Source organism: Myotis davidii, unplaced genomic scaffold (genome assembly GCF_000327345.1).
Source record: "Myotis davidii unplaced genomic scaffold, ASM32734v1 scaffold187, whole genome shotgun sequence".
Lineage (NCBI taxonomy): Eukaryota > Metazoa > Chordata > Mammalia > Chiroptera > Vespertilionidae > Myotis > Myotis davidii.
The window spans coordinates 135,798-144,282 of record NW_006383018.1 but is presented as its reverse complement, the minus strand read 5'-3'; the positions used below and the strand labels follow the sequence as shown (position 1 = coordinate 144,282).

Genomic DNA, 8,485 nt, shown 5'->3' with positions numbered 1-8,485 from the left:
GAGCGCGACGAGCCACCGGAAACGGAGCTACGGCCGCACCCCGCCCTCAAGCCCCCGCCCGCTCTCCCTTTCCTCGGGCGGGCCCTGCGAGCCAGGTACTACGTCACTTCCGGCCAAGTGGGCGCGCGAAAAAAGGATCACGCTTTATTACGCGAAAAAAGGTCCTGGGTTTGTTGGACTTGCAGACCAGGTCCATGGTCGGCTGTTATTTTCCTCTCGTCATACTAGGAAAAACTCCGTGCGGATTACACTGGAGCTGCTGATATAATGGAGGCAATGGAGGCAATGGAGCTTCCCCTCCTCTTTTTTTGTGCAACTGTGGCCCTTCTGGTTTCGGAGAAAGTTGGGCCCCGCGCGCAGGCCCAGTTTCATCATTCTGCGGGGCTCGGAGCGGAGGAAGCTGCAGGTCGGGCCGGCTTGGAAGCGGGGTCTGAGTGCAGAAGAAAAACTGAAATTGGGTGTCTGATCTTCCCATTTGGTCGGCTTGGCAGTAGGCGCTTTGCCGGCGTAGGCGCTTACAGCAGATGTCACCTATTGGGACGTCTGTTGCAATTAGTGGGGACATGTATCCCGTCTGGGTGTAGGAAGACGCCGCTCGTCTGAAAGCACGTCTGAAAGCACGGCTTTTTCCCTAAATCTCAGAGGAGACGCATAGTCGGCCCCGCCCCCAGGCCAGTCTTTAAGAAACTTCGTGAGACCCAGGCAAGGATTTTTTTTTTAGAGTTCCGAGGCTTTGGAAAAAATCGAAAGATTGTGTGTTCTGAACCCTGTTACTGCCCTGATGATTCTGACCTATTTTACTTGTTTATCAAACGAGCTTTATTGTACTCTGCGTTCCCTTATCGACTGGGAGTGTAGGAGTTTAAAAGTTAGACTTCACTGAAATAATGGCATCCAACAGTTGTGTGTAGACGCACGCTGCATGGTCACAGCGGGGATGGAGCCACTGTCAGTTGTAAAAGTCAAACGAAGGGCCATCAGGAATGACACTTGGGCAGTTTCTTATGAAATGAAAACATGTCTTACCATATAGTCCAGCAATCACACTTCTTGCTGTTTGCACAAAGGAGTTGTAATGTTATGTCCACCTAACAACCTGCACACCGATATTTACAGCAACTTTATTAATAACTTCCAAAACTTGAGCGCAACCATAATGTGCTTCAGTAGGTAAATTCATAAACGGTGGTACATTTATACAAGGGAATATTACTTAATACTTTTTTTTAAAAAAGCTATCAAATCATGAAAAGACTTAGAGAAACTTTAAATGCATATTACGAAGTGAAAGAAGTTACTGTATAATTCCAACTATATGACCTGAAAAGGCAAAACTATGGAGATAGTGAAAAGACCAACAGTTGCGGGAGTTTGGGGCTGGACATAGGAGCAGGTAACCCGCACAGGATTTTCAGGGCAGTGCAGTGATTCCCTATGATCAATAATGGTAAATGCATGTCATTGTGCATTTATCAAAACCCATAGAATGTACCATACCAATGAGGAACCCTAATGTAAACTATGGACTTGGGTGTTAATGATGGGTCAGTGTGGGTTCATGGTTTGTAACAATGTACCACTCCGGTGCCGAATGTTGATAATGGGGGAGGCTGTCCATGCGACGGTGGTGGGGGTGTGTGTGTGGGGGGATAAGTATATAGAAAATATCTATGCTTTCCCCTCAATATCCCCCCCCCTCAATTTTATAGTGGATCTTAAACTACTCTTTGAAAAGTCTATCTTGAAAAAGAAGTATGAAAGAGCTTAAAAACATGGAATTTGAACAACGGGAGCCAACATTTTTTTGAGAGCTTATGTGTCAATTCAATGCTTTACATGTATTACACTCATTTAGTGTTTGCAAGCACAAAATGCGTATGTACAGTTATGCCTAATGAATCCCGTTTTAGATAGGAACCAGAAAGAAGTGAAGGAATTATGTCCAAGGGCACACAGCAAATAAGTGGTAGAGTTGGAATGGAAGCCTCAGCTCTAGAGCCTATGATCTGGACTACCCTTTTGAACCGCACAAAACACACTTTGGCAAGTCTTTTTATAATGAAAACAAAGTATTACAACCAGTTTTCACAGTTTAAACCAGCGGTTCTCAACCTGTGGGTCGCGACCCCTTTGGCGGTTGAACTACCCTTTCACAGGGGTCGCCTAAGACCATCCTGCATATCAGATATTTACATTACGATTCATAACAGTAGCAACATTACAGTTATGAAGTAGCAACGAAAATAATTTTATGGTTGGGTCACAACATGAGGAACTGTATTAAAGGGCCAGAAGGTTGAGAACCACTGAAATGGAAGCTGGACATGTTTGCCTAACTTTCAAAAATAAATGCCAGAAGCAGCAATTTATTGCATCTAACTTTATTACCAATTTGTGGTACTTTCTGCATCCTACTGTAGTTATGACATATATAATTCAGTTTTAAATGAGTACAAAAGTAATATATGTGTAAGCAAAACCATGAGTCAGGATAGAGTTGTGGTATTGATGTTGGAATCAGACCTGATTGTGAATCTTGATTTCATGGCTTAGTAGTGAGTATGGTACTTTACTTCTCTAAAGCTTCATTTGCTTTTGAAAAATGTAACAACAAAATTTATCTCCCAGAATAATGAATTCAACATGCTTTGCATAGAGCCTGACATGTTTTAAGCACTTTAAAATGGAAACTAGTAAATTTCTGACCCAGAAAAGCAATTAAGCTATTCAAAGAGCAGTTGTAATTAAAAAATCACATATATAAAATTAACATTTATGAGGAAGTGATTCCTAATTAGCCACCTTTTTCATAAAGCATAACCATATAGGATTATTTTCACTATGGCATAGAGAGTGATATTTAAATTATAGTCTGGCTGCCCATTCTATTCTGCACAATCTTAGGTCAGCCTGTACTCAGCTGTTAATTCCCTAAAAAAGTCAAGTGCATCCTCTTAATTCTCCCTTCCTGATGAGTTTCATAACTGCCGTTTCCCAAGGACAGTTCATATTTCCCTGAGGAGGACAAGTGTATTTTAATATTGGTTTAATACATAATTTAAAAAGTAAATTAAACTTTATGATAAAAACTAAGTGGGTATACAGGAAATGTACCTCAACTTAATAAAGGCCATATATGACAGGCCAACAGCTAACATCATACTCAGTGGTGAAAGGCTAAAAGCTTTTCCTCTGAGATCAGGAACAAGAGGATACCCACTTTCACGGAAAGGCTAAAAGCTTTTCCTCTGAGATCAGGAATAAGAGAAGGATACCCACTTTCACCACTTTTATTCATCCTAAAGACGCCATAAAAAAAAAGCTTAGAGCTAATTAACATATTCAGTAATGTTGCACACTACAAAATCAATACACAAAAATCTGTTGCATTTCTATACACTAATAAAAACGTAGAAAATCCCATTTACAATTGAATTAAAAAGCATAAAAGTACCTAGGAATAAATTTAACCAAGGAAGTGAAAGATCTGTATATTGAAAACTATAAAGCAGTAATTAAAGAAATTGAAGAAAGCACAAATAAATTGGAAGATATTCTGCATTCATGAATTGGAAGAATAAATATTATCAAAATGTCCATACTATCCAAACAATATACAGACTTAATGCAATCCCTATCAAAATTCTAATGGTATTCTTCACAGAAATAGAACAAACACTTTCTAAAATTTGTATGGAACCACAAAATACCCCAAAGAGACAAAGCAACCTTTAAAAGAAGGAACAAAGCTGTATGCATCATGCTCCCTCACGTCAAATGATAGAAAACTGTAGCAATTCAAACAGTATGGTATTTGCATAAAAACACATAACTCTATAAACTCATGCATATATAGTCAACTAATTTATTACAAAGGAGCCAAGACTATACACTCAGGAAAGGACAGTCTCTTCAATAAATGGTGTTGGGAAAATTGGACGGTCACATGCAAAAGAATGAAATTGGATCACTGTCTTGAACCATACTGTTTTCCATAGTGGCTGCACCAATTTACATTCCCACCAACACAAGTGTTCCCTTTTCTCCACATCTTCACCAACACTTGCTAATTCTTGTCTTTTTTTTTTTTTTAATCCTGCATGGTGTAGCTCAGTTGGTTGGATGTACTGAAGGGTAGCTGGTTTAATTCCCGGTCAGGGCACTTGGATTTTGGACTTAATTTCCATTGGGGAGCATGTAGGAGGCAGTTCACTTTCACATTGATGTCTCTCTCTCCCTCTCCAAAAATCAATACAAATATCAAAAAAAAACAACAACAACAACAACAACCCAGTATGGAGTTCCTCAAAAATACTAAAATAGAACTACCATAGGATCCAGCAATTCCACTTCTGGGTCTTTATGTGAAGAACACAAAAACACTAACTTGAAAAGATATATGCACTCAAATGTTCATTGCAACATTATTTACAATAGCCAAGATAATGGAAAAAACCTAAACAACCTAAGTGTTATCAATGGATGAAAATCAAGAGGGTGTGGTATATAGATAAAATGGAATATTATGCAGCCATAAAAATTTTGCCATTTGCTACAAAATGGATAGACTTAGAGGGTATTATAATAAGTGAAGCAAGTCAGACAGAGAAAGATGTATACTGTATGATCTCTCTTATATGTGAAATAAAAAACAAAAAAATCTCATAGATAGGATAGATTGGTGTTTGCTAGGATGTTCATTAATAATTAAAAGTAAATCTTTTAATAACACTTGCATATCTGTGACTTGCATATCATTGCAAGGCTATCCATAACATAATTTGAATCCTAGATCAACTTTCTGCGGTTAGACTTCTAGGTTATTCCTACCTCACTATTAAGTCAATGTGTGCCTAGGGAGTGCATGAGGTATTTTATATTATCCTAGGATTTATTTAATTAAGAATTAAATATTTTGTAGAAAAATCATGAGAACTTGTTCTAATTTTTTATAATACTTTTATGAACTTTATCAGTGATAGAATATTGATGGAATTGCCTTTCTTTTATGAAAGGTCTAGAAGCCAGTGCACAAAATTTGTGCATGGGTAGGGTCCCTAGGCCTGGCTGGTGATCAGGGTGGATCAGGTTCCCTACCTCCCCCTCTCCTCCTTCCCTCACTCACTCAGTGCCCTGCCGCTGCCACCGCCTGCGCATGTCATAGCGAGTGACCAAACTCCTGGTCTCCCTGTCAAACTCTCCAGGGGACACTTTGCATATTAGCCTTTATATATAGATAGATTATATATTAATATAAAAATCTTTCAGATATTGAGAGGCAGGTTCTGTTATTTCATGATAGTCTCATGTCCTGGATGGTATGATTCAGAAAAAAAGAAATGCTTGTAACGGCTTTTGCTCAAAGTAAATGAAATACAATTGCTGAGATGTCCATTTTCTTTTTACACAGTCTCTGTGTCCTGTTAATACAGCTGATGGGTAGACACTGGAAAGCCTTCCAGAGCTTCCAGAGCGCTGATGAGGATGCCTGTGCTATTGGAGGAATGAACAAACTGTCCCTAGTTAGGGCCACACATCAGGCTCTTCCAGCTCCTCTTCTGTCTCAGATTCCTCCTCTAGGCTTTTCTCTGGGGCTATGGCACTCAGTCTTATCACCCTTTTCCTGCCCTCCATTTTGTGTTCCTGTTTCCTCTCCATATGTCCTTAAATTTCTCAACCTGGTCACTACCTGTCCATACCCTCTTCTCTTCTTTTTCTTTTGCAAAGGATCGTTACTGAGACCTATTAATGGAACATTATCAAAATTCGGTTCCTCTACAGTAATGGGTGAGGTATGGTAGGGTATCTGTTCAGCTAATGCAGGAGTGTATTTGTAGAAAGCAACTGGCCCACATCCTATATAATAAAAGGCTAATATGCAAATAGACCGAATGACAGAACAACCGAACAACCAGTCACTATGATGTGCGGTGACCACCGGGGGACATGAATCAGCTCCAGCACTGGCTGTGGGTGAGAGTGGGGCCAGTGCTGGCAGTGGGCGTGAGCAGTGGCTCTGGCACTGTCAGTGCATGGGAGCGGCAGCAGCAGGAGCCAGGCTGCCAGCAGAGAAGGGATTGAGAGTTGCAGCAGGAGGTGTGGGCAGGGACGCAGAGGATGGGCTGAGACCTGCCCCTGTGCCCACCACAGCCTCGTGGCCCACAGTTCCTTTCAAGGTGCCCAAATTCATGCACTGGGCCCCTAGTAATATTTATAAAATGGTAAGGACACAGTATTGGTAAGTGGTAGGCTCAGTCCCTCACAGACATTAATTGAGTTTAAATCCACTCCTCTAAGGATGGAGATTAGCACATGCCAGAGATGGCTGGACCGTCTGCCACCTCTGCTTTGTCTTATATTTCACTTTGCCAGAATATGGCACAGTACCTTAACTTAGCAGACACTTAAATGTCTATTGAGATAAAAGATAATCAAGTGTCTTAAATCAGAAGATAATTTCTATTCGGTGGCAATAGTTACTGACTATAGGAGAGCTTAATTATTTTTTCAGATAGTGTCACTATTTGAGCAACTCTGCACTAAAACAAGCAAATGTGACCTTTTATTACTACTAGTGGAAAGAGGTTATTTTAACACAATGTCACATGTTCTTAGTGTTACTCTCAACTTTATTGCCCACATCTCTTTGTTCATCTGTATTTTAAGGATAGAAACATTACATTTTAACCAGCAGATGTCCCTATTCAGCAAGGTTTTTGTTTTGTTTGTTCTTTTATTTTATTTCCAGAGTAGTAGCTTCAACAACAGTTGGGTATTCTGTGGCTTGAATTTGTTAGTGATATACTATAGTAGACCAATGACAAGATTCAACAATAATAAAACCAAAGAGATGATGCTTTGAAATCCAAATTTGAAAGGTCTACTGGCATTTAAAGAGTTGTCATTGATTAATCTCCTCTTTTATGCAGTGTTTCATCTAATTCCCTTGAGAAGAATATGCAGGAACAAAGAAATGGGAGCCTATGTAACCTTTATTGCTTTCAGAAGTTTGCACATTTGTGATAGTCATTCCTTTCATTCAATAGATCTTCCTAAGCATGAACTTTGTGCTGAGCACTTTTCTAGACAGGGAATATGGCAGAGAAACAAAGTCCCTGCCCTCAAGGCCCATATATTCTAGTGGAGGAATGGGAGGAGCTTACATTAGTGTTTTTCAATGGGTCTTTGTTCAAAACTCTTGGTTAGAGTGCCAATTTACTAAATTACTTTAATTGTCCATAAAACTTGCTCATGATTAGTAGTTTAGTGAGGGGTTAAGACAAAATATGAATCAATTAGTATCATTAGATTAATCTAAATTGCAAATATTCGGAATGATGGACCAATGTTCATTAGTCTTGCTTAATCAAAGCACTTTGAACAATACCTTACAAGTAGTGAATGCTCAAAATGTCAGATATTATTTGTCCTTACACATCATAACTACAAAGAATGAAAAGCAGGAAGGAAATAATTTTCAAGGCAAAGTGTTTTATGCCCTAGAGAAATTATATGGCCTCTTACTTGAGGAATCACCTTCTACTGGGGTTCACTGGATATTCTTAATGTACATGCAAGCTGCACATAAACAAAAACATACAAGCTAATGGTCTTTCTTGACCTGGAATTGTTAGAGTTAAAATCCAAGCTCAACAGAAAGCACTGTTGATCAAGCAAGCTATTCTTCTCCCCAAATTAGCTGAAATGGTAAACTAGTCTTTTAACAGCAACCTAATTTAAATATTTCTACCTTATATTAAATATAACCATATGAACTTAAATTTTAGAGCATAATAACTTTGTTATAATGACTATATCCTAAGTAGGCAGACTGAGTGAAGACTAAGTGTAGACATAAGACTTTTAATTCAATGAAATTAAGAAAAACAGCATTAGGAAAGTATAGTTTATATGAGCCATCTGTTCAGACTTGAGAATACTATTATTATATATAATCATATTTTATAATTGTAGCTTTTGAAGCAGTATTATATTGATATTAGCAAACCTAGGGCTAGGGAAATATTTAGCTCTAGTGTCACAGTTTCACTAATGTATTTTTTCTGTGTTTGCTTATGTTTCCTACTAGGAGTTTACATTTATGCTGAACTTTGATCTGTGTTGGTTCAACTTGGTACATTAAGATATAAAGCTATTACAGCCATTGTCTGAAGGTAAAACCCATTTCTCTGTTTCCATAATAACTAGATAAGCTTTATTTTTGTTGAATAGGAGTCCATTTTCACATGATGCTTCAGTCTTTTCTTTCTTTTCCTTTGCCAAAGAGCCATCTGCTATGGAATTCTCCTATATAATAAAAGAGAAACATGCAAATTAACCATCCCTCCACTATGCTCAAGCCACACCCACAAACCAATCAGGAGCAAGTATGCAAATTAACCCAACTAAGATAGTGGAGGCCACGGAGCTGGATCAAGCAGGAGGCTTGGGTTGCCACCGGCAATGGAGGAAGCCAAGCTTCCCG

General features: G+C 39.0%; 1 long non-coding RNA gene across 1 annotated transcript in view; it reads left to right on the top strand.

Moving 5' to 3' along the window:
* Positions 1-8,091: 8,091 nt before the first annotated feature.
* The window catches only part of LOC107181724, a 12,983-nt gene continuing 12,589 nt past the window's right edge, over positions 8,092-8,485 (top strand). The window contains exon 1 of the long non-coding RNA XR_001512426.1: positions 8,092-8,174. This is a non-coding gene — a long non-coding RNA (uncharacterized LOC107181724). The remainder of the gene's footprint in view (positions 8,175-8,485) is intronic.